At 38.5% G+C, this 26,377-nt stretch overlaps 1 pseudogene across 1 annotated transcript; it reads left to right on the forward strand.

Moving 5' to 3' along the window:
- Positions 1-1,679: 1,679 nt before the first annotated feature.
- On the forward strand, positions 1,680-5,680 carry LOC149819717 (exocyst complex component SEC15A pseudogene; annotated as a pseudogene). Its single transcript, XR_016426464.1, has 2 exons — positions 1,680-1,902; positions 3,063-5,680. The product of XR_016426464.1 is annotated as an exocyst complex component SEC15A pseudogene (transcript).
- The last annotated feature ends 20,697 nt before the right edge of the window (positions 5,681-26,377 follow it).

Consider the following 26,377-nt stretch of genomic DNA (forward strand, 5'->3'; position numbering starts at 1 on the left):
CATGATAAACATTACAAATGGGAAGCAGATCATGTCATGCTGAACATGAGCGTTTTTGCTCATGCTGACATCGTGGCCATCCGATTTGCATTTTAAAAAACTCAAAAGTCAACAAAACCACGTGGCATTCATCCAAAATGCAAACAGACGGCCACGATGTTGGCATGAGAAAAAACGCTCATGTTCAGCATGACCTGATCTGCTTCCCTCGAGCTGAGGCGTTCGGGCTTGGCTTGTTAACTCTTGATCATGAAAGAGTTAGTAACAAGCCAACCATGAGTCACGAGTTGCTTGATTCGTTTACTAGCTATAACTGGACCAAGTCCACGGTTGATAGACAAATTGGGTGGAGTGTAGGATTTTTTTTTTTTTGAGCGACTAATTAAAAGCCACCTAACTTTTCGGCCCTTTACCTAATGCACCCCTAACATTCTAGTTATTACATTTAAAATGCTAATCTTTGTGGTTTGTAATGTTTTAAACACACAAACAACTTTTTTAGTTGAAGTGACTAAAATGCTCTGGTTGTTGATTTGTTTCACCAAAGATCATACGATGCCATAATTTGATTCGTTTTATTATAAAAGGAGTAAAAATGTCATTTTATACCAAATTAACATTTGGTGAAGTCACTGCTACGTACAAATGAGTTTGTTTTTGGTTTTTTTTTATGAAACTAACCTTGCAAATATGATCTACACACTAAGCCGTTCTTGGATTGTCTAATTATGATATATAAGCATAGATTTTATTGATTTTATGAGTCTTTAAAAATCAACGGCTTACACTCAGGGGTGTCAATGGGTTGGGTTTGGTTAAGATCCAGGTGAAACTAGACTTGAACCCAATTTTTGGGAATGGTATAGAGTTCGGACCTGGGTTTAATTGGGTCCACTATAAAAAAAATCATACTCGAATCCAATAAAAACTACATGAACCAAACCCAGACCATACCCAGTAAAACCATATTTTTTTATCATTTTTACATTGAAAAATTGCAGGTCTTAATCAGAACTTGGGTCTGGTATAAATTTTCACCAACTATAACTGGGTCCACGTATTATTCAAACCTTCAGGTCCGGATCTGGGTTTTAATTGGGTCTTTTTATTTATCACCATACCCGAACCCTATAGAGTTTGCTTTGGGTCGGGTGTGGGCAAACCAGGCCCATTGGCACCCCTACTTACAATATGCAATATTTTTTCAACTCATAAAATCATAGTTTTGGCCCTAAAACACAATCCAATAGCGGGTCCTTAACATTTGGATAATATTGAATCCATTTATGAGGTCTGATTGAGTCGATGCGATTAGGCCTATGACCTCTAGGTCATTCGTGCGGTCAGGTCGACATGACCGAGTATTACCCCTTTTATACATGAGGAGGCAGCAGGTATTTGAAACACAATCACGCAAAAACAGGCACTGGATTTAATAATCTTATATGACGGGCATTTTTCAGTAAATAAATAAAATATTATACGGCATTTTAAGTTTTGTGTTTTTTTTTTTTTTTTGGCCGTGGTGAATTAAGCAGGTTTTGGTAGAAAATTAAATAGAATTGAGAGAAGAATGTCTCTTCCTTCTCCCATAATTAAAGGCACGGTTTCAGGTGGGGGACAGAACCGAATTATGGTTATGTTTCTCTTTGATATCACACACCACCACCACCATCCTTCTTCTTCTTTGTTTGTGTTGTATGGCTTTTCTGCGATCCAAGCGAAGCCCTTGTCGGAAGGAGGCTGCTGCTTTTGATCCTTCCTTTCTCGCTTGGCTTTGGTTTCGTCCTCTTCTTTTCCTTCCCTGAAGTTCTTCTCGAGGGTGACGTCGATAAGAGCACTAAACGAGACTCCAATGATCATTTTCCCGAGGAAACCCATATAGAATTTGGGCATATTCTTGTGAGTCTCTCTCTCTCTCTCTCTCTCTCTCTCTGCGATACATTGGAATTTTGATGACGGTGAGGAGTATATGTTGAAAGAACCAACATTGTGTCTTGTGTTTTATGTTTGATCTTTTCTTTTATTTGAGTTCGTGTCTTTTGATGGGTGGTTTGTGCGAAGAGAACCATTTGAAAATTGGGTAAGATGGTTTCGTCGAAGTTCGAACCGAACTTTTTAATTCAATTCTTTTTGGGTTCCTACTGAGGCTGTCAGTTTCTTTAGGATTCCGTGGTTTTTTATGGGTTTCAGGGTTTAAGCGGACACGCTTGGACCTGAAATTGACTGTTGGGGGGTCCTATTTTGGTGTAACAAATCCCCATAAATTTCTTCCAGTGAAATATGTGAATTGACCCGATTGGATTTCCATATGTCGATGGATAGATGTGGTTGAACGAATCAGCTACATTTCTTTGTTTGTAGATGGGAATTCTTGTTGTTTAATGCTACTTGAAATGAATCCTATTTTTTATGTCAAGTTGATGCAAAATTTTGGTGACGGGTACCATTTTGTGAAACAATAGTTTTTATCAGATGATGGGTGAACATCTATCTTGATCTTTTCCCATCCTTCTGTGTCGATTCCTTGTTTCATTGCTTGATGGAATCCTTTTGATATGAAATGGATTCTGCCGAAAGAACAAATATCTTTTTTCAGGAAAAAGGGAAATGGGTAACCAGCAACCAAATCATCTCCTGCAAGATGGTCGTTTGGGTGATTTATTTCGCATGAGGGTGTGTATTTGTTTGTTTATTTACTTCTTGTTCCTTCTCTACATTAGATATTTTTATCATGTTTGTCCGAGCATACTTAGATTTTTGAGGAGTTCATCGAAACCAACATTAGATGTAATGTTCTTTTCACGTCTTTTAGCGGAACAGTTTTTGCTTCAAGTTGTGTTTCATGAGTGAACGTCTAGTTTGCTTCCTGAAATGGTGGATTCCAGCAGTGTCTTTTATTCACTTGTTCCTCTGTTTTCTATTTGTGCTCTTTTTCTGTGACAATTGATGCCTTTGTAACTGTACGAGGCTTTATGTAATTCTATATGGTAACCAGATTCAAGTTTCAAAGCATGACCTTGGAAACTTCTTTTGATTTGTTTCCTTTATTTGTGTTCCAGAACTTGATCTGAACAATGCATGCAAAACACAAGAAAAGAACTGCTGTGGAGAATGGAGATGGTGGGGAAGAATCAGGTTTGGCAACCACCATTGCGAATGGGGAGGATCTAGGTCCAATTGTCAGGCACGCATTCGAGACTGGGAAGCCTGAAAGTCTCTTGCACCAACTTAAGACTGTAGTGAAGAAGAAGGAGATCGAGATTGAGGAATTGTGCAAGCTGCACTATGAGGATTTCATACGTGCAGTGGATGAGCTTCGTGGAGTTCTAGTAGATGCTGATGAACTCAAAAATGGGTTGATGAGTGAGAATTTTAGGCTTCAAGAAGCCTCAACCTCTCTCCTTTTGAAGCTTGAGGCGCTTCTTGAGTCACATTCTATCAAGACTAATGTCACAGAGGCAATCAAGATCTCCAAGGTCTGCTTGCAGGTTTCAGAACTTTGTGCAAAATGTAACCGTGATATTTCAAATGATCGCTTTTATCCTGCCCTCAAAACCCTGGATCTAATTGAGAAAGACTATTTGCACAAAATCACTGTGAAGGCTCTTTTCCGAGTGCTTGAAAAGCAGATCCCAGTGATAAAATCCCATATCGAGAAGAAAGTAATCAGTGAATTTAATGATTGGCTTGTTATGATCAGGAGTAAAGCTAAGGAGATTGGGCAGCAAGCAATTCGACAGACAGTATCAGCTCGTCAGAGAGAAGAGGATTTACGTGCTCATCAGCGTGAAGCAGAAGAGCAAAGCCGGTCAGGAGTAGGGGATTGTGAGTATGCCCTTGACATAGAAGACACAGATGAAGATGCTGGTCTGAAATTCGATCTTACACCTGTGTATCGTGCTTATCACCTGCATACTTGCCTCGGTCTTCAGGATCAGTTTCAGAGTTATTACTATAAAAATCGATTGATGCAACTCAATTTGGATATGCAGATCTCCCCAGCACAGCCTTTTCTTGAATCCCACCAGACATTTTTTGCTCAGGTAGCTGGTTACTTTATTATTGAAGATAGAGTCTTGCGGACTGCAGGGAGCTTACTGTCATCTGATAAAGTGGAATCTGTATGGGATACAACTGTTTCAAAGATTACTTCAGTTTTAGAGGAACAATTTTTGTGTATGGATTCGGCCAACGATCTTTTGGTAATCAAGGATAATGTCACTCTTCTTGGTGCTACTCTGAGAAGATATGGGTACCCTGTCAGTAGTTTACTTGAGGTTTTGGGTAACAGTAGAGATAAATACCATGAGCTCCTTCTTGATGAGTGCCGGAAGCAGATTGATGAGGTCCTTTCCCGTGAGACATATGAGCAGATGGTGATGAAGAAGGAGTATGAGTACAATATGAATGTGTTAGCTTTCCAACTTCAAACTTCAGATATAATGCCAGCTTTTCCATATATTGCACCCTTCTCTGCAACTGTCCCTGATTGTTGTCGTATAGTGAGATCGTTCATCGAGGGTTCTGTTAGTTACTCATCATATAGCAGCCATATGGACTTCTATGATGTCGTGAAGAGATATCTAGACAAGCTGTTGATTGATGTTCTGAATGAAGCTTTGCTAAAGGTGATAAATAGCTGCACCTCAAGTGTGTCCCAGGCAATGCAAATTGCTGCAAATTTGACTGTTTTGGAACATGCATGTGATCTTTTCCTGAAGCAGGCCGCCCAACAATGTGGTCTTCCTGTACGTGTGGCCGAAAGACCTCATGCCTCTTTAACAGCTAGGGCAGTTCTCAGGACATCACAGGATGCTGCTTATAATGCATTGTTGAAGCTGGTTAACTCAAAAGTAGATGAGTTTATGGGTCTAACAGAGAACATCAATTGGATTTCTGATGAAATCCAGCAGAATGAATACATAAATGAAGTCATTATTTATCTTGAGACATTGATATCCACTGCCCAACAAATATTGCCAATCGAAGCATTGTATAAGGTTGGGAGTGGTGCTTTAAAGCACATTTCTGATTCAATTGTGTCAACATTTCTTAGTGATAGCGTGAAGAGATTCACTCTAAATGCTGTCATAAGCATTGACAATGATTTGAGGAAGTTGGAAGCCTTCGCAGATGAGAGTTTTGAGAGCTCAGGCTTGAGTGAAGTAAACATAGAGGGGAGTTTAAGAGATTGCTTGATTGAAGCACGACAGTTGGTCAACCTTTTGCTTAGCAGTCAACCGGAGAACTTTATGAATCCAGTCATACGGGAGAGGAGCTATAACTCCTTGGACCATAAAAAGGTGGCAGCTATATGTGAGAAATTTAAGGATACACCGGATAGGCTTTTTGGAAGCTTGTCTAACCGAGCTTCCAAGCAGGATGCCCGCAAGAAGTCATTGGAAATGTTGAAGAAAAGACTAAGAGATCTTGGTTGACATGTGATTTATTGTATGTGTATTCTTTACAACTCTCTTTCCTCTTGCTTTTTCCTTTTCTTTTTCTTTTTCTCTTGTCATGACTCAATGTAGAGCCGGTGATTGGTTTATCCACTTCTTTTCTTCTCTAAATAGATGGAACATTAGGGAAGTGGAATCGAGGAATTTGCGAACTCTTAGGTTCATGTTGTTGTCATGATAGCTAACTTACACTTTCAGGTGGATTGATCATTTGAAAATATTATTGTTTTGTTATATTTCTATATGTTGCTTTTGTTTGGTTTCAAGTTAACAACATTATATGTTGCCATAATGCTTGATTATCTCTTGTTAGAATGACCTCCTAATTGACCATTTGTGTTTAATTATGTAGATAGTGGAAAATATAGTTCCTTTAGCTTTTGTCAGATTGGTTAGATAAGGTTTGCAAAATCAGGGCTTCAGATTATTTCGGGGTTTGAATTGGGAATAGTCCCCTTCTATTTGTAAACGTTTTTTGTCCAACTTCTCATAATGGAATGAAGTTTTCCCTTATTTGACCACAGAAGATAACATACATTAATGTTTTTCAAAGTCTTCTGCCACTACAAGAAAAATGCTACTTAGCGACGGAAATTTGCGACGGATTTTGTCCGTCGCTAATTTGCGACGGCTTAGCGAGCAAAAACTATTTGTCGCTAACGTTTGAAATATTTGCAAAATTAGCGACGAAAATATCTCTGTAGCGAAGGATTAGCGACAACATTTTTTTCGTCGTCAAAACGTTAAAAAAATGCTAATTAGCGAGAGAATTTTTCCGTCGCTAATTAGCGATGGATTAGGGACGGAAAAATTCCGTCGCTAATTTTCGTCCCACCCGAGGCGCGAAATTTTCCCTCCCTTCGTTCAAAATTTTTCCTCTGTTTGTTTTTCCTCTCATTCGATTTAAACCATCCCCACTTCGGCTGATTCTCAAGACGTCAGAAACCCCGCTGACGACGCGCACAAAGAGTCAATTCCCACCTATAGAGAAGTCGCAGATGGAGCCATCGTGGCTTCGCCGGAGCCGAGACGTCAAGGGGGCGACGAAGAGGAGGCTGTTGTTGGGGAGCCACTGGAGCCTGCCTAAGTCAAAGAGAGTGGCGACGAAGAGGAGGCTGCTATTGGGGAGCCACTGGAGCCTGCCGGAGTCGCCGACGGACCAGCCAGATCTCGTAGTAGAAATCTGATTGCTTCCCGGTGTAGCCGTCCCACACCCCTATGCCGCACTTGTTGCTCCTCCCCCTGCAGCTCACGAAGATCCGTGCGGAGTCGCAGCTGAAGCTGAGCGCCCCCACCGTGAAGCTCTTCGGTTGGTTCTCGTGGCAGACCTGGAACTTGAAGAGGAGCTCCCCCCAGATCCGCGTGGAGTCGCAGCCTGCCGGAACGCGCCGGTTCTGTGCAAAAAAAATTGCTCTTTGCCGGAGAACGCGTCGACAACAAGCAATTTTTTTTTTATTTTTTTTAAAATTTAACGACGGATTAGCGACAGATATTATCCATCGCTAATTTAAAATAGCGAAGGACTCGCGATGGATCATATCCGCCGCTAATCCATCGCAAATTAGCGACGGAATTAGCGGCGGATAAGTTCTGGCACTACTTAGTGTCGAAAAATTCACGATTAAAGTTTTCCGTCGCTAATCCATCGCTAAACTGTTTAGCGACGGATTAGTGTCGGATTAGCGACGAATTTAGGTCATCGCTAATCCACAGGTTTCTTGTAGTGGGAAGTGTTTGATTAACCATGATTCTGCTTGCCATATTCAAGTTATTTATACGAATGAGCAAACTATTTCTCATTGGTGGATTTGTGTTATGTAAGACCTTGTGACATCTGTTTTAATTTGGATAGATTGTTAGTAAGATGCGTTTGCTGTCTTTTTGTTTTTTTTGCAAATTATGGGATTTCATCATTTTCTCCTTTGCTTAGAGAATTAGATAAGTTGGTCATTCTTTCGCTATAGCTTGTCAGTTATAATTCCCCCTGCAAGTATCCATTTATTTCAGGAACACTTGTTTTCTCTTGGGTATGTATTAAATCTGCCAATTACATAGGGGAAAGATCTCTGTGATTCATGTTTTAAGGAATTGGTATTAACTTGCGTACATATTTTTAGTCATCATGGTCAGATTTTTAGACTAAATTAAGAACCCAAGTTTAAGGCCTATTTTGGGTCCAAAGTGTGTCCAAACCTCAAACCGATTACAATCTAGCTTTGAAAGTACTTGAACTGTCGAGGCATATGTTGACATATTTCTTCAAACTGTGTATTAGATGGGCTTTTCTGAATTAAACTTTTTTCTTCAAGCCTTATATCAGATTCAAGGCGTGATGCAATTTTGACAGGAAACAAGGGATTTACAGTGAAAGATGGTGGACCCCACCAACTCTTTCTCAATGGGTGCTTGTTTCATTGCTCACGAGAAAGGGGCCCTCTTTCATACGAAAGCAACCCTCTTTCTTATTTTTTGGGGTGAAGCAAACGCCCCCTAAGGCAATCAAAAGTCTCTCTCTCTCTCTCCAATCAACACGTTAATCCAGCAATCTCGCTATATTTTAAGGATTTATATTCTGCTTCGTTAACTGCGGAGGGTGTCTTTGGTAATGTCCAAGTTGGGTCAATTCAGCTTAAGCAAGCCAGATCTATGCAAAGGAGGTTCTCTGACGATGAAATTTTTAGGGCCATTAAGGATATGTCGAGTTGGAAAGCGCCTGACATTGACGGGTTTCATGTCGACTTTTTTAGAATCTTTTGGGACTGTGTTAAATCAGACGTGATGAGCATGTTTGATGAGTTCTATTGTAACTTCAGATTGTCTTATCATTTTCATGTTGCTATTATTTCGCTTATTCCGAAAGAAAATGAGGCCAATGATATTTTACGATTCTGCCCTATCTCAGTTATGAGTGCTTTCTATCGGATGTTTGCCAAGGTTTTGACGAATAGGCTGAAATCGGTGGCTAACCAGATTTTTTCAGACTCTCAGATCGCCTTTATCCGTAATAAGAAGATCCAACACTCGTTCATCATGGTGTTCGAGGTTGTTCATTCCTTGCAGCATAGCGGTCAACCATACTTTGTCTTTAAATTAGACTTTCATAAAACTTTTGACTCTGTGCATTGGTCATTCTTATTTCAAATGTTAGCAAATTTCGGTATTGGTCGCCATTTTTCTGGTTGGGTACGGGAGCTGGTCTCAAATGCCCAGGCCATGTTAAATATCAATGGTGTTAGAGGAGACCGGTTCAAGCTGGGGCGGGATTTACGGCAAGAGCGCCCCCTCTCGCCTTTGTTGTTCAATGTTGTTGCTGAGGGTCTTATGGTCTTCCTTAAGCAGGTTGCGGTATCGTGTTTTATTGATCCTTTGCAGGTTTCAGACTTTCTGGGTTATATTCTTACTTATGCTGATGATATGATCATTTTTTGTCGTGCAAATGTTCAGCAGATGCTTAGGTTCAAGCTTATCATTCAGTTCTTTCTCTTCCTATCTGGGCTTTCTCTAAATGAGACCAAATGCTCTATTACTATGTTCAATGTTCATGCCAATATGCTTGCAGTTGAAAAAAGAATTTTTAATTGCACTATTTCTGACATGCCTATTATGTACCTGGGCTTGCCGTTACGAGTGAAGCACCTCTCTTCTGCTGCTTGGGCTCCGACGCTTCAAAAAGTGAAGTGCAAATTGCTTTCATGGCAGTTGTTTTATCTCTTTATCGTCGGCGGTCTAACCTTAGTCAGACATGTTCTTTCAACTATTCCAGAATTTTTCATGTCTATGTTTGTGATGCCTGTGGGAGTAGAGAAGTAGCTGACATGCTTGCTGGCAGGTTTTCTATGGTCTCAGTGTCAACTCAAGGGTAAGCGTCACTTGATTGGTTGGCGTTCAGTGGTCTTACCTCGACATATGGCTGGTTTAGGCATTCCTACGCCCAAACTGTGGAGCATTGTTCTTGTCGCCAAACAATGTTGGCTGACCCACCAACCGGATAACCCTTGTGCTCGTTTGCTTCTTGCTAAATATGGGGCTCCTGCTCTTATCCCGGTTCGTCAAGGAACCCGGGGTTTGGCGCTCTCGCACTTGCGTAAATCATGCTTGAGGGCTTTAGCCTGCTTTATAGACCATTTTGAGGACTCATGGTTAGTGGTTACAGTGAGCGTTGACGCCAAGCGGAGAGTTTCTCACCAAAAAAGTCTATAGATCGTTGGTCCCCCCGGGGGCTGATTGGTTGCCCGAGGATGTGCTTTGGGCGAAGGGTCCTTCTCCCCGTTCTCGAGTCCTGGCTTGGTTAATTTTGCACGATAGGATCCAAACCCACAGTAATTTAAAGAAATGGGGCATTCAACTCCCGAGTTGATGTGTGCTTTGTCAAGCTGGAGAAGAATCTACGTTTCACTTGTTCTGGTCTTGCCCAATATTTGTGGAGCTCTTTAGCAGGACCTGGAGGCATCCAGAAGTGTTTGTTAAGGAGGAGTCTTTTGCACTAGATCTGATCTTGGGCCCAGTTTGTATTAGGCGTAGCACGAGGTGGAGGTTTATCTGGCGAACGTGGTTGCTTACTTCTTGGTGGTTTGTTTGGATGACACGAAACAAAGCTCATTTTCGTCAAATTCCGGTTAACATTCAAAACCTGGTGCATAAAATCTTGGTAGATGTTTATGCGATCTTGCCTATGCATCTTAGTGATCTTCTGCTCCCTCCTGTTGACGCTACCTCTCTTTTGCCGCAATTTGGGCAAGCGGCTCCGGCGTGAGCCCGTTTTATCTGTCTCATGTTCTTTTTCTCTCCTGCTTTCTTTATTTGTTTTGACTTTGCTCTTGTTCAGTTCATGGGTTCAACATTTTGTTGATCTCCATGAGGGGTAATGTTGAATTTCTTTCTCTCTCTCCATCTTGATGTCTCTCCTGCCATTGCTCCATATGATTTTTTCATTTTGGGAAAATGATATGCCAACTAGGAAGTCAAGTAGAGAAAAGAGGTGCAGCGACCCCTTGTTGCCAAATATATGGCTGTCGAGTACCTTTCCACGAGTCCACTTCAACTTTTGTGTTCATGCCTGGACTCTGCAGTCTGGACCATATTTAAAGCTACCAGCAGCCAAAGCATGATTTTGATTTGAGGGTTTCCACTTTTTACAGAATCAGCGTGTCACCATTCTTTCATTTTTCGGGCTTTATTTTAAGCCACTTCTGAGCCTTCTCTTTTTCTTTTTTCTAGATGGAAAAGACGAGTATGTAGTAAAGGAGTTGGACCCAATCCTGGCACGCATACACATGTTATCTACATGTTCTTTTTTGTTGGGAATGGACTGTGAACCATGTAACTTTGATATATATGCAAGTTTTTTAAGGGCTTCCAAAATTAACAGTCCACAATGTAGCAAAGTTTCGTCACAAAAAAATCATGTTATCCTGCTGGAAATACACGATTCAAGATTCAATTGTTAACGTGTTTGAACATATCTATGTGGTCAAATTGAGTCAATACATCTTGGACTTATGATTTTCCGCTCAATAGTTCTGTACTTTCATTAGTATCATATATGCATTGAGAAAATATTGGCTACAGTTGTCGGTTCCAAACTTCCTAGAGCAAAAGATTTTTTTTCTTTTTGTTTCTTTCTAGATTAGATGCTTCTGAGATGGTCTGCATATTTGGTTAATAGGTACTGGCTCTTGTATATTGAATTTTCGAAGTGATGTATGCAGTTTTTTCCCAAACAGTCCATAACGTACAAAAAGGTGCCCTTATACGAATGCATAAAGAGTGAAACAAAACAGAGAGAGAGTAGTGAAACATTATACTCATGCATAGGAGTGAAACAAAACACACACCCAGAAGAGAGAGAGAGAGAGAGAGAGAGAGAGAGAGAGAGTAATGAGACATTATACACATGCATATACGAGTGACAAACAAAACATAGAGTAGTGAGACATTATACACATGCATAGGAATGACAATCAAAACATAGAAAGAGAGAATAGTGGCATTATACACATGCATAGGAGTGACAAACAAGAGAGAGAGAGAGAGAGAGAGAGAGTAGTGACTTGTTGGTATCTTGGTGAAAGCCTCTTGGTACAATATATCAGTGGCCCTTATTATTATTCTTGTTCCTTTCTAATCAATGCATTTTCTTTGGCATTGCATGGCTGCACTTCAATCGCATCCTCCTTATCCCTTACCTTTTTATTCGTTTGCATTATGTGCAAAAGTCATAGATGCACACTTATCCCCCCTTTAGGCTGGACAAGACCCTAGTGTGATGATGAAACATCATGACCACACTGTCATATTCGTCTATATATATTTTCCACGATTGTCAGCCTTCAAGTCACATATTGCTGTATTTTTTCGCGGCATATAAACAGTGTATCTGAAAGAGAATATAGTTTGTGGATGATGCCAAGAATTCAAATTTTCTTGGACATGGATGTCAAACCAAATCTTTATTTAGAATAAAATAGAGTGTAATGTATATAGCTTGCTTTACTGTTCTATCGTTTGGATTGAGTATGCCATTTTGGCTTGGTGGACTGGCAGCAGTCAAGACAAGGACTTCGTTTGAAAAGAGAACAGTGATGTATAGACCCACTGTAGAGGTTTCACTCTCATCTACCAGTTTTTTTTCGAAAAATCTAGGTTAGATTTGGAGTTAACAAGAACATAAAGGAGATTTTGGAGAAAAAAATTCATACCAATGCAGGTGGCAGCACATAAGTTTCAGGGTTTAGTTTTCGTAGGGTATGTTTGGTGCAACAATTTTTGGGTAATTTGAAAAGAGAAATAGAGTTAAGGAAAGGAAGGTTCATTTGCCCTTTAGCTAAGATTTTTGAAACGCACATCCATGTAAAATGTCAGAATCCTGCATAGTTATCTGGAAACGTAATGGATATAAGAAGTGATGCGTGAAATGGAAACTAGGAAGCGAGTGTAAAAAAATATATAAAGCGTGAAATGGATATAAGAAGCAAGATACGATTATGAAACGGTTATGCAAGTATCATAAAAAATTATTATTTTTAATATAAAAAATATAGAAGGTGAGTGAGAAGTGCGAGAGAAACATTAAGGAAGCAAGTGGGAAATGACAAGAAATGTGAGACTAATGTATTGGGGAACGACCCTTTGAACTTTCGATGGATCAAAAAAATAAACACGAGAATAGGCAAAAGAAAAAAATAGCTACACCTTAATAACAAAGATTTTACATGGTTCATGGCAGTGGACCGGGGGAAAGCGGGGCCCCGCCCCGCCTCACCCCGTTTGGACCGGGCATGAAGGGTATGAAACGGGGATGGAGGCAGGGACGAAGGTTAAAATCCATCCCCGTTCGGGGATGGAGGCTGGGATGGACGTACCCTTTTCCCCGCCCCGCCCCGCCTCATCCCCGTTTGAACCGGGGATGAAGGCGGGGGTGGAGGTTAAAATCCATCCCTGCCAGGGATGGAGGCGGGGATGGAGGTTCTAATCTTGAGGCGGGGCGGGGGTGGAGACCTTTTCCCCCACCCCGCCCCACTGCCATCCCTACCTACGTCCACAACTACATTTGATTAAGATACATATGCCTCTTTAAATAGAAGAGTATAAATTTTATAGAGTCTATCGGATGCATCAAGTAAACTATAAGAGTTGTAGTTTGATCCTACAAGGAGTATAGGGTAAAATGATAAAAATACCCTTTAAGCTTATCCAATTTTTTTTGCTTCAAGAGCTAATGCCCTCAAATCCCCACCTTATGGGCGGAAGGAGACCCCTACAACCCCCACAAACTTACTACAAAATTGGATTCGCAAAAATTAAAAATTTATGTCCAGGTGGGAAATAGGCTTCACACTCCAACAAAATGTTGAGAAAGCAAAAATGAATAAATATGGGAAACGAGGAGGAAGCAGGCTTTCCACTAAAAGTAATTGAGTTTCTCATATTTCAAGGCTTTCCAAAGCTTCCCCTTCTTTCAAGAAAGCAAGGAGTTTCTCGCTTCCAGGGAATCTAATTTACTCATATAGCAAGAAGCTTCCTATAACTATATATGATTATTGGCTAAGAGCAATTTATGGGATTATCCCTTAATATGTATGAATTTCAAATCACGTTAAAAAAAATTCTTTTTAAGAGACTCTAGGGGCAAAATACTCTCTAACCTTCCCTGAACGGTTTTTACCAGGGTAGATTACAAAAATCACCCAACTTAATATTTTCTACGACACTTCATGTTCTAAAATCAGTTGGTTAACTATGGTTCTGTCAGAAATATCTTCAATATATGTTCCATTATCAAAAGAACATAAGATGATCAATTCTCTCAATAAAACTGAAAAAGCAAATTTACACCTTAGGCAGGTAATTGAAGTACAAAAAGAAAACTCAAACATATAATTTACAAAACTTGGGCGAGGATTTTATGACTGATAAGTTGAGCAGTTCTTAGTAAACCTACCTGTTTCTATCAATATTCAGTTTTTCGTCCTTCAAGCTGGTAAATCTACCTGTTTCTATTAACATCAGGCATTCAAACAAACAGCAGGTGGCTGATTGAAATTCACGCAAAAGAATACAGTTTGAAGTCAACAATATACCAAGTTACCGATAACTTGGTGGAGAAAATATTTTCTCTTTTTCTGTCAAAGAAAAAAAAAAATTTCTTTTGTTCTCTTTTGCTAAACAAAAGGAAAACCTCCATCACCGATCTGGGTAAAACCTTTGTAGTTGTATATGTCCACTGAGAAGTACACCCTGCTTCGATCATACAATAAGGGCCCTCCCCTCCAACGGGCTTTGAACTGTGGTCGACCATGTATATCAGATGACAAACCATGGTTACCCTTAGCCAGGAAGGCAGAGCTCTTGTCGGCAATTATTTCATTCACTATTTAGCCGATAATATTGATTTGTGTTCACATGACAGCCATTTAGGTATTTATCATCTTTGAATGATTGTGGATGTTTTGAAGAGGACAGCTTGCAATTTTGTTGGTTTCTAAATAGAACAATTCTTGAAGCATATTTGCTTTGGTCACAAGTGAGTAGCTTGTTTTGGTTATAGGTGAAAAAGTAAAAGCTTGAGAAAGTAGACGCTGAGAAAGTAGGTCACAGGGTCAACCTTGTTGTCTACTTTCACAAGTTTCAAAGCAAAAAGAAGCAAACAATAATGGCAGTTAGCAATCACAATGACTTTTATTTTTTCACATTCAATTAATCTTTTGAAAGTCGAGTGTGATCTACAATCACATGAACCAAAAATCACAAGACATTGCAAACATGCACTTTCACAAAATTCAAGGCAAAAACACTGGGGCTTTGTTTGTCTGGTAGGAGCACGTAGGGGTGGACAACAGGCCAATCCGGGCTATATACATTATATTTATATATTATATATAATATAACAGGCCGACCGCAATTGTTTTCGGATGAAGGCGTAGTAGTAGTAGTTGTTGTTGATAACAGGTCAGGCCCGGTCTGGCTGATTAGGCGCCCATGGGCCTAACGGGCGGGCCATGGGCCGGGGGTTTCTCAACACGCAGGCCTGAACCGAGCTTTTGGCCCAGCCCATTGCCCAACCTTAAGAGCAGCTACAGCAGGTCACCTTGTGTTGGGGATGTTGCAGGTTCAAAACCCAATAGTACAGTTGTATAACTGGTGAAGGTCTGCCTAACCCTAGGGTTGACCATAAAGAAAAGATTAAAGTCTAAAACAACTGCAACTAGCAATCACACACGACTTTTACTTTTTCATGTTCCACTGAACTTAAGAAATATGATGATTGTGACTTATAATCACAGGATCCAAGAATCACAGGGCATTGCAAAAATGCGCTTGGAGTATTTATGGAATCTCTATAGAATGAATCATGTGATATGTCTTTTTCATATATAAAGTCTTTTATATTAATCGAAGGCAGGTCTTGAGATCTTAAGTGTGCAACCATTCCTCTCTCTCTTTTATGGAGAAAATTTGTTGAGGAAAAATATTCTTAAAAGCCACTTGTCTCTATAGGAAGCATATATTCTTAGAATTTTGGGTTGATTGTGCTAAGTAGCACATCTTAATTTGTTCATGGTATTTCAAGCACAAAAAAACAAACAAGCGGAATCAGACTTGATTACCAAAGAGTGGATTCACCCAGCAATCGGTTCAGAAACATAAGCTACATGTGGATCTTCTTTAAATGCAAACAAAAGCATAGGTTTCCCTTTGCAATTCACTGGATTTGGAACAGCAAATGGGCCTGCTCGAGCTCAAAATGTATCCGATTCAGGCATGCAGTTTGGTTCACAAATGCCAATGCTTTAGAGCCTGAAGTTGATCTCTCTCTCTCTCTCTCTCTCTCTCTCTCTCTCTATATATATATATATATATATATATATATGCACACACATCACACGTACACGCTCTCTCTCATACATGTACACACATTTATGCACATGCATGCATAGGGATGTCAATAGATCGGTTAAGAAAACTGAATCCAATCAGAAATCGGTTAGATTTTCTTTCGATTTGATTACAGAATCCGACAGATCCAAATCCGATTTTGTGTATTTTTTGGTATTTTCTCATCCCATTCAGAATCCGAGTTGCATGCACACAAACACACAATATGCACACACACACAAAAAGAAAAAAGAAAAAAAAGGAAAACATAAACGAGAGCAAGCTGCCATATTCCAATTCACTAAACATTGCCACATTCCAATAAATTAATCAATATTTTGAAAACCATAATGGTGGGATGCCTTGATTGAAGTAGTTCACTATATGCAATGGACCCCTGAGGACGCCTTTAAAGTTAGGTACCTTTATGGGAAAAGTTCTAGTGCAGGCAACATCCAAGAAGTCCTCATGTTTTTTTATACGGTTTACCTCACCCAAGCTCCACAAGAAAAGCAAGATCAGCTCCTGAGGTCAGCATGCTTAGTAATCACCAAGCCCAACTGCTCACAGCCTTGACAGTAAATCCAGTGATTTTAGGGCAAGTTTGAAAGCAAGAAAGATGTAGAAAAAGTGATGCAAAATGAAAATTCTTTATGGATTTTTTTACCCTTCCAGATGAGAGATACTTTTTCACTAAGAGTTTTCTAAAAAGTATACTTTTTGATAGGAAACATTCTTCCATAGGGTGGAGGAATGTTTTCTATCAAGAAAAAAATTATTTTTACACTCTCCGTCACCCATCTCATCACCACCACCACCCACTATCTCACATCACCATCACCATCCATTTCACCGCTACCCACCACCATCACCTCCCGTTAAAGTTTGACATGGCATAAACAATATCACACAAGAACCGGAATTAACGTGGTTCGGCTATGCCTACATCCACGGATGAAACCCTTACTTTTCTCTCTTTATTCTGTTATGCAATATGATTCACAATACAAAGCTTATATAGACTTTTCTGAATAGATAGGATAGACTAGAAAACAACTGAATAGTGTTACCAATGTAACTCGGTAAGTTTTGGATAAGGATAAGAAAAACTGATCTCCTTATCACAAGGAGTCGTATTCATCCAAACTTCCAACAATCTCTCCCTCAAGTTGGTTGGCAGATATCGATTTGCCCCAACTTGCGCAAGATATCGCAATGTCTTTCTTTTCCCAAAGCTTTAGTAAATATATTTGCTAGTTGATCCTGGCTTTTGACATGGGGAGTTTTAATGACTCGAGCCTGAATTTTTTCACGGACAAAATGACAATCGAGCTCAATGTGTTTAGTTCGTTCATGAAACACATGATTAGCTCCAATATAGATAGTGGTTGATTATCACACCTTAACTCCATAGGTTCATCTACTCTGGTTCCCATATCTGATAGTAGGAACTTGATTCATATAAGTTCACATGATCAAAGAGCCATAGAGCGATATTCAGCTTTAGCACTTGATCGAGCAACAACATTATGTTTTTTGCTGCGCCAAGAAACAAGATTGCTTCCAACGAACACACAGTAACCTGATGTGGATCTACGATCATTTGGGTTTTCAGCCCAATCTGCATCAGTGTAACCAACAATGTTTAAGTTGTTATTTCTTGTCATCAATATTTCCTTTCTAGTAGTTTCATTTAGGTACCTGAGAATTATGTATGCCGCCTCGAGATGAGTTTCTTTAGGTTCATGCATGAACTGACTTATCAAATTGACTGCACACGTTATGTTCGGTTGAGTGATAGTTAAGTAAATAAGACGACCAACCAGCCTTTGAAATTCACCAACGTCACTTACCTGTTGTCCATCTTCTTTTCTTAATTTACTGCTCATGTCAATAAGTGTGTCTATAGGCTTGACGTGAAGCATACCAATGTGAAGATCAAGAACATATTTTCTTTGACCGATGAAGACCCTTTTGCTTGAATGAGCAACTTCTAAACCAAGAAAATATCTGAGAATTTTTAGGTCTTTGATCTCAAATTTTTTATGCAATTTCTCTTTCACCTGTTCTATCAAAACTTCATTATTTCCTGTCATGATTAAGTCATCGACATAAACAAGAATAATAGTTGTCTTTGATCCTTGGATAGAAACAAACATGGAATGATCAGCAGAGCTTCTTTTAAACCTCATTTTCAACAAGAACCATACTTAACTTAGCAAACCAGTCTTGGGGAGACTGCTTAAGGCTGCATATGGCCTTTTTAATTTGTAGGCCACTTCTTCATGATTTTGAACATGATATCCTTGAGGTGGTTCCATGTATATTTCTTCTTCTAGATCTTCATGAAGAAATGAATTTTTAACATCAGACTAATACATTTTTCAGTTTTTGTTCGTGGCTATTGAGATAAGGATTTTTATGTAGTTTATTTTGGCTACAAGGGCGAAGGTTTCATTATAATCAACACCTTCCATTTGAGAATAACCTTTCACAACCAGTCTCGCTTTATATCTTTCGATAAAGTCATTGCTATTATACTTGATTTTGTAGATCCATTGACATCCTACTAATTTTTTTCCTTCAAGACGGGATACCAGTTGCCAGATATCATTTTTGTTGAGGGCCTGAATTTCTTCTGCCATTGCTTTTTTTCACTGAGGATCAAAATTAGCTTCTTGAAAGGTGTTAGGTTCACGATGAGAGTAAACACTTAGGGCATAGGATATGTAGGACGCTGAGAGGCTTTTAAAGAAAACATACTTTTGAATGGGATGACAAGTGTAGTGCATGGGTGAGGATGATGCCAGGTAAGTATAGAAGTTGTTCAGGTGGCCGTGAGATGCGGGTCGATCTTCTAATAGGGGCAACAAGAGCTTCATGCATGAGAGGTTGATTCATCATGTTCATCAGCAGTGTTTTGATTAGACTCAACTGAAGTGGTAGTGGATGGAATAGTAGGAGCTGCAAGAGTTTTGTCACAGTTTTGGACATTGGGTAGAACCAATTTTCGTCCCTTTTCAGTCTCCTCCTGCAGATGAACCTCATCAAAACAGGTAATTCCGGTTCATGAAAAGAACACTCTTGGTAAAAAAAATGCACATCCCTTAAAATATAAAATTTCAAGAGAAACAAGCGAAAAACCTTCTTTTGAAAAACTTCTTATAGGCAAAACTTTTTTTTCTAATGAGAGTTTTCTCTTCCAAACGTATCCTTAGAGTTGCCTAAGTAAACAACCTTATTGGCCACAAGGCCTACGCTTTCCTGGGTATGGGTTGCCTCCTATGTCCTAACGTGAGGTGACCACTAGGGATGTAAACAAGTTGGATTCAGGCCAGATTGAGGCATTATTGAGTCCAATATAATTGGATTCAGAGTCAGAATCGGATGAAAAAAAGATAAAACCAAACCTGGATCCAATTAGCTTAAAATCTGATATTTACACTTAATCAGTTTGAGTTTTTTGTCAGATTCGGATTTTAGCTGGACATGGGTTTGAATGCAATTATTAATACTAAACCTGAATCCAATAATTAATCGGATCCAAATTTAGCTACCGAACCGACTAATCGGATTATGATTTAGGTGGGATGTCAGGTTACATCCAACCCGTTGACATCCCTAATGGCCAGGGCTTGAAACTTAATAGAAGGTTATTGCTTGCTGCAAGATTAAAACTGAGTGTACTCTTGGGTGGGTAAGAAGGACTTAGAGGGTTTTTACCAACTGGAGGCTTGCCAATATATTATCCATGATGAGGGGGTTTTCCTTGACTTAGCCAAAAGAAAAATAAATGTAAACTTCTTAAATACCCTTAAGAGAGATGGAAGAATAGCATTAAAATTTTTGACTTGAGAGCTTTGTGCGATCCATAATCAAGGGTTTTCCCTTGACATAGCCAAAAGAAAAAAAGTAAACTTCTTAATTACCCTTGAGGTAGATGGAAGAATAGCATTAAAAATTTTGACTCTTGACCTAGCCAAAAAAGAAAAAGGTAAACTTGTTAATTACCCTTGAGGTAGATGGAAGAATAGCATTAAAATTTTTTACTTGAGAGGCTTGCCCTGTTGAGGCTCTGACTTGTGACTTTAAGCTGAAGTGGTTGGTTGTTGACCAATGGGGACCGACCTTAATGAATTGGTGGTTGGTCCAACTCCCACCTATAGTTAGCAATACATTGAACAACAAAAATCGTTAATTAAGAACGATATATGATTAAAAATGTTTTATATTAAAAAAAAGATTAAAATGGCATAGCAATTTGAGTTACCAAAAATATATCCACAAATAACGCATACAAGTCTAATTCAGCTTTAAGTACGTGAGAGTAGTACTCCTGGAGCACCGGAGCATTACTCATATACATTGTTAATGATAAGGTGTTCACGGAGTACCTACTCTCGCCTAATAGAAACTTTACATTTTCAAAATTTTTAAACTTTCTTTTTGTTGATCTGACCCTATAAATATGATCTATAAGCATTATTTAGTAGAAAACAAAAAACAAGTTTTGGATCATGTGATTATAGTATACAGCTATGTTTTTTAAGATCTTTAAAAATCAATGACTCACAATGTATCAAAATTTTATGACTTAAAAAATCTTAATTTTATGATTTCTATCAAATAAACTATGTTGAGTACATTTAATTGAGTTGTAATCATGATTTCTAGTATGTGAGAGTAAGTAGTCCACAGCCGTAGCATTACTCTCTCTCTCTCTCTCTCTCTCTCTCTCTCTCTCTATATATATATATATATATATATATATATATATATATATATATATATATATATATATATATATATATATATATATTGGACACACTTCTCATCGGACGTGACATCGTGCGTGCATGATCAAGTGCATGTGCTGTTTTTGCCAACATTTCTTTTGTGTTGCTAATCATGTGCACAATCGGTGGTGCAATTATGTAACAGTGGACGAATCAGTCATGTCCACACATACTTATAAATATAAATCACAAGCCATATATATATATATATATATAGAGAGAGAGAGAGAGAGAGTAGTTTATAAACCTTTTAAAAGACATACTTCATGTTTTTTTATTTAATATAAACCTATATATGCATTCTCTATGCCTTTTTTGGTAGAAAATATATATTAATTTAGCTCAACAAAATAAATCAATGATTCATATTATATTAAAAGCTTGATTGATTAAAAATCAAGAATTCTTGTTAAATAGTTCCAATCCAAAGTAGGGTTTTTAGTGAATAAAGTAATGATAAATACATTTACAAGTTTAGATTAAGCAAAAAATGATGCGAGTACATAGTTTGAGAGATAAATGGTCATGAAGCCGTACACTACTTTTGATCCGATTATAATTATGATTAGGAAGTATAAGAAGGCTCTTTTAAGCCTTGAAAATCAATGGCTCCTAATTTTTTTTGTAAATATTAAAGTATAAAAAATAATATTTCTTTATCTGATTACATTGATCCAATAGTCTATTTCAAACAAATGTACCATGTTGAATGCATCTACGGGGTTAGATTTGCAAGATAAAAAACTTTAAAAATCTCGGTTCATTCCCATTTACAGATTTTGCTAATTGACATATATATCTTTGAAAATTAAGTTTAAACTTCCATTGAAAAGGAAAAGTTCTAATCAGAGTTTTGCCGACTATGTGTGACTGACATTGAATTATCCATGGTTGACCATTGACTCTATGTAACCAAAATTCAAAGGGTGGTTGAACCATCTACGATTGGCCCTTGAGCCAAATTAAAGTGAAATGGTCGGTCTAGGTTTAAGCGAGCCAAGTCATTCCTTATTAAATGCAAATGTGACCCTTTTCCCTTACAATTACTATTTCATAGTCCACTTCAACTCTTTTACAAGTACTAAAAGGTGCCCTTTATAATTCTGAAAAAAAAAAAACTCCTAGTCATGGGTTAGTTGAGGGAGGGAAAGAAAGATAGTTAACCTTATGATCAATGATGAATGGCTTTCTAGACGCCCACAAAAGGATTGTGGGCAAAGTTAATTAATCATTATTACAGATCATCACATGTTAATTTTTTTTTTGTGACAAAGATCTTATGGTCCTGATGTAGTGACAAGCCATATTAACAAATCACAAGAGTCTGAGAAACTTTTGGCCTCCTTTGGTTGTTTTTTAGTGCCTTTTGTTTAATCCATATGATTAAGACATTTTAGTTTAGCATTTTTTTTTATGGTCAAGATGGGGTTAGACAGACCCCTACCAGTTCATTGATCAACTAAATGTTTTCAGTCTGAGAAGTGAGGGTGTTGGACATACCCCTATCGCTAGCTGTGCTAGGTTTGTAGATTCCTATATGGTTACATGGAAGATTATATATGATATTATTATATTGTACTCCTCTACTATGTTATGGTGCTTAATTAGCCACAATAGTTCTTTTGGCAAATGGGTGATGCAGCATATCACCCTATTTCACATTTCTTGTAAGATCTAATTTTTCTTTTTCCTTTTTTCTTTTTCATTTGATGACGGGGAAATCTCACCGAGAACCAGGCCATTTAATGGACCCAGCCCCCCAGCGACACAAACCCCGGGTGGGCCCACGACCACCTGGCATACGTGATTCACCTTTGCTTTCCGGGTTAAACTGGAAAATCAGGGATAAGAGGGGAGAAAGGCGCCGCCCCTGGACCTCCGACCCTTTCTCGCCAGGGGTTCTCAAAACCCTAAAAAAACTTTTCCCCGAGCCCCTTTTGGTTAAAAATATTTATAACAAAGGGGGGCTCTTTTCGGGATTTTTCGAAAAGGTGGTTTTTCTTAAAAAAGAGATATATTTCAGAAAAGAGGTTTTCTCAAAAATCGATTTTTGTTATATATATATATATATATATATATATATATATATATTTTTTTTTTCTTTTCCTTTACATTTTTCCATTTTTGGTATTTTTGGAATAAAACCTTAAACTGAGTTCATGAACCTTCTCAATTACTAAACGCATGTTTGTGTGTCACGGAAAGTGGATTGTTTTTTGCAAAAACACATATTTCTGCGAGATCCACAGTGATAACACAAACAACAGAAACCTGTGTTTTCGCAAAAAACTCTCGATGGACATGTCATTTTACATGCTGGAGGTGGGTTTTCTGCGAAAAAATGGTTCTTGTGGGTGGGTATGGGTCCGATTCCATTTCCGCAGCAGTGAAATAAATGGAAGGAGGTGCCGTGGCACCCCATTTCGTGACATGCTAACGCCCCCTTAAAACATGGTTGGCAAAAGCATCAGTCGACCCATGACTCAGTCTAGCATCGACCATGACTTGTTTGACTTGTTCAGAGTCTAGCATTATTCTATGAGTTGGCTTAGCCTTTTTTTTTTTTTTTTTGAAAAGCAAGTTGGGATTAGGCAGACCCCTACCAGAACAACAGCCGCCCCATGTGGCAGAGGAATTCGATCCTATGCCTTCAGATTGACACAGGACCCCGCTTACCACATGGGATACCACCTCGGTATAAATACCACATTGCCTAAACTTGTCAAAGTATTAATGAACAGAGTTTTGACTATAGCTACAAATATCTCCAATTTTTAAAAAGTATTACAATAGAATTGCAATATTTTTAAAGGATGATAAAAGCATTTTTGTCCTTGTTTTTATATTATTTATATTTATATTTTTTGTTTTATATTGTAGAATTTATATAAACTGATTTTTCTTAAGAAAAACTCATATTTGTAAAATATCATGAGATTTTTCCTCACCAACATTTTCTTAAGAAAGAGATTTGTAACTGTGGTTTTGACCAAGTCATGAAATTAACCCATTGCAAGTTAACTGAGGTGAATCATGATCGATACGCTTTTTCTTCATTTGATCATATTCATTAGTGTTTTTTTTTGTTATTCTCAATTTTAATTTGTTTACAAACAAAATATGAAAATGCCTATTCTCCTTTTTTATGATAAGCAACCCTCGCTAAGCAAGGAAAACTCTGGGTGGAGTCTCACAACCTCCCTATCTTACATGGCCCACCTCTAAAAGCTAGAAACACACCCTTGCGCCAGTAGAGTTTGATCCAGTGCATCTCAGAACCCTCACAACCGTACTGCTGGCCACACGGGAAAATGACTATTCTCAATTTTCATCTATTTTGCATCTATAAGATTGACTAATTGATTTACTTTTTTCTTTTCTACATATACATTAATCATCATGATTGGTCTGATTCACCAAGTGATTTTAGCAGAGCCAATTAGCCAAGCTTTACTAATTCAAGACCGAGTCCCGGGATTACCAACTATCATTGAAATTTCACGAATTTGATCCAGTATCGTATCGTGTGATGCCCCATGTGCACCTTTGACTGTAGGGCAAACCACCAATTTGATTCCACACACTTTGTTCCATTGATGGTTCCAGCATCAGATGCCCCCACCACCAACGGGTTTTCTTTGAATACAGCATCAGAAATAAATGACAAAAAAAGGGCACCATCCACTTTTGTTCATTCACGGAGAACAGAAACAATCAATGCATTACAAAAAGCTACAAAAAGCCAACTGAAAATGTAGTCCGTAAAGACTTTCAGAATGACAAAACTGTCTTTGCCAAATGCAGTTCATTTTCCTTACCAGGGCTGCACAACGAGTAGAGCTCAGGCTTGACCAGTTTAAGCTCTGTTCGAACTTGTTCAAGGAAGTATGTGACCAAGCTTGAACAATGGCTCATGCTCAGTTCACATAAACAAGCCGTGCTTGAACAGGCAATTGAGTTCGGTTATGCTCAGGCTTGACCAGTTTAAGCTCGGTTCAAACTTGTTTAAGGAAATATGTGACCCAAACTTGAACAATGGCTCAAACTCAGTTCACATAAACAAGCCGAGCTTGAACAGGCAATTGAGTTCGGTTATGCTCGATTAACTGGATTAGGATAGTCTCATATAGTAACATGAAGCATCAGTTTGCATATTCTCTTGAGTAAAGAAACAAGAAGATATGTGTTACCTTAATGGTTTGGCTGTTGAGCAACTGCTTGGAAGGTGTTGAGTTTAAATCCTATCATTAGGGCTTTTATATATATATATATATATATATATATATTGTCAAGCCAAGCTTGAGCTCTATTTTTTTGGATGAGCTTAAGATATGGGCCATTGATCTTGCGAATTTGATGGGACGGATCAGTCAGGCGGTGTTTGATTGCCTCGAAGATCCGAGAACCTCTTGGCTTGAGAGAGGATTTGGTGTGGGGCCCATGTCAGATCTGACCCTCAAGCAAATGCTGGATCTGATATTCCTAAAATGCCTGGAATCTGTGGTGTTATAAGGGGAAAGGTCGGAATCAAATCTCACATCGGGCTCGAAACACAGCTTCGCATTTTCAAAGATTGTACTGTGTCATAAGATTGGCAACTGAAGCATGGACAAAAGGCCAATGTTTCAAGTCGCACCGAACCAGGACCATGAAATATGGGACCACCAATCCATTTAACTTAGGAACCGCCCAATTTGGGTTGAGGTTGATAGGTGGATTGGTAAAGTTGCACTACCTTAGCGAAGAGATAGCAATCGCACTACTCTATCAAGGGGGGGGCGGGGGCGCGGGATGGCAATCGCACTAAGGGAATTTCCCCAAGTGTTTGGCTCTATATGATAATTTTAAATTCGATGGCCCAGATTGTGGGCTGGATGTGCATGGACCACAGGTACACATTTAGCAAATAAGGTCCAACAATTTTCTGTGATGAAATGAAGTATTGATAGAGGACCATATTGTAATTAAATTAAATCACAAGGGTACTTGTTTTAGTATCTTATTTGAATACAGATATTTTTAGTTTTTATTTTTTGAAAAAAAAACCCTAAAAAGGTTCTTTACTTTCTTCAACTTCACGTCCTCATCGGAATACGTCTGCATGTGCCTGACAGTATTTATGTAGCCGTAAGTTTAAAAAAAAAGATCAAAAGGTAAAAAGTAACATTAAAAGAAATTCTTTATCAAAAAAATTAAAAATATTTCTCTAATATATATATATAGTAGGTGCTAGCTGCCAAACACTTTTCTAGCCTACAGAATTTTTCAAGTTTTCCTTAGGAATAGAGAAAAACTTTCATAGAAAAATAAAGTTTTGCCTACCAGAGCTTTTGATATGAGAAGTTTTTTCAAAAGAAAGTTTTTCATTTGTTTGTGTAGCATGTGAAAAAAATAGAGTGAGAAAATGTGAAAAAAAATGAGAGATGAAGAGGGTGGTGATGATGATGAGATGGTGAGTGGTGGTGGAGAGTATAAAAATAAATTTTATCTTGATAGGAAACATTCCTCCCCACCCCTTCACATGGAGGAATGTTTTCTATCAAAAAATGTACATTTTTGCAAAGCACTTTCAGCAAAAAAAGTCTCTCATTTGAAAGGGTAAGAATTTTTTCATTTTGCATCACTTTTCCTACATCTTTCTTATTGTACATATGTCAACTACTGATTTTATAGGAATTGACTATTTGATTATCTGAATCCCACATAAAGATAAGTTTTTATAAGTGTTAAAAATCAATTGTCTAA

Source organism: Nuphar pumila, chromosome 12, assembly GCF_984573655.1.
Source record: "Nuphar pumila chromosome 12, dmNupPumi1.hap1.1, whole genome shotgun sequence".
In the NCBI taxonomy this organism is placed as follows: Eukaryota; Viridiplantae; Streptophyta; class Magnoliopsida; order Nymphaeales; family Nymphaeaceae; genus Nuphar; species Nuphar pumila.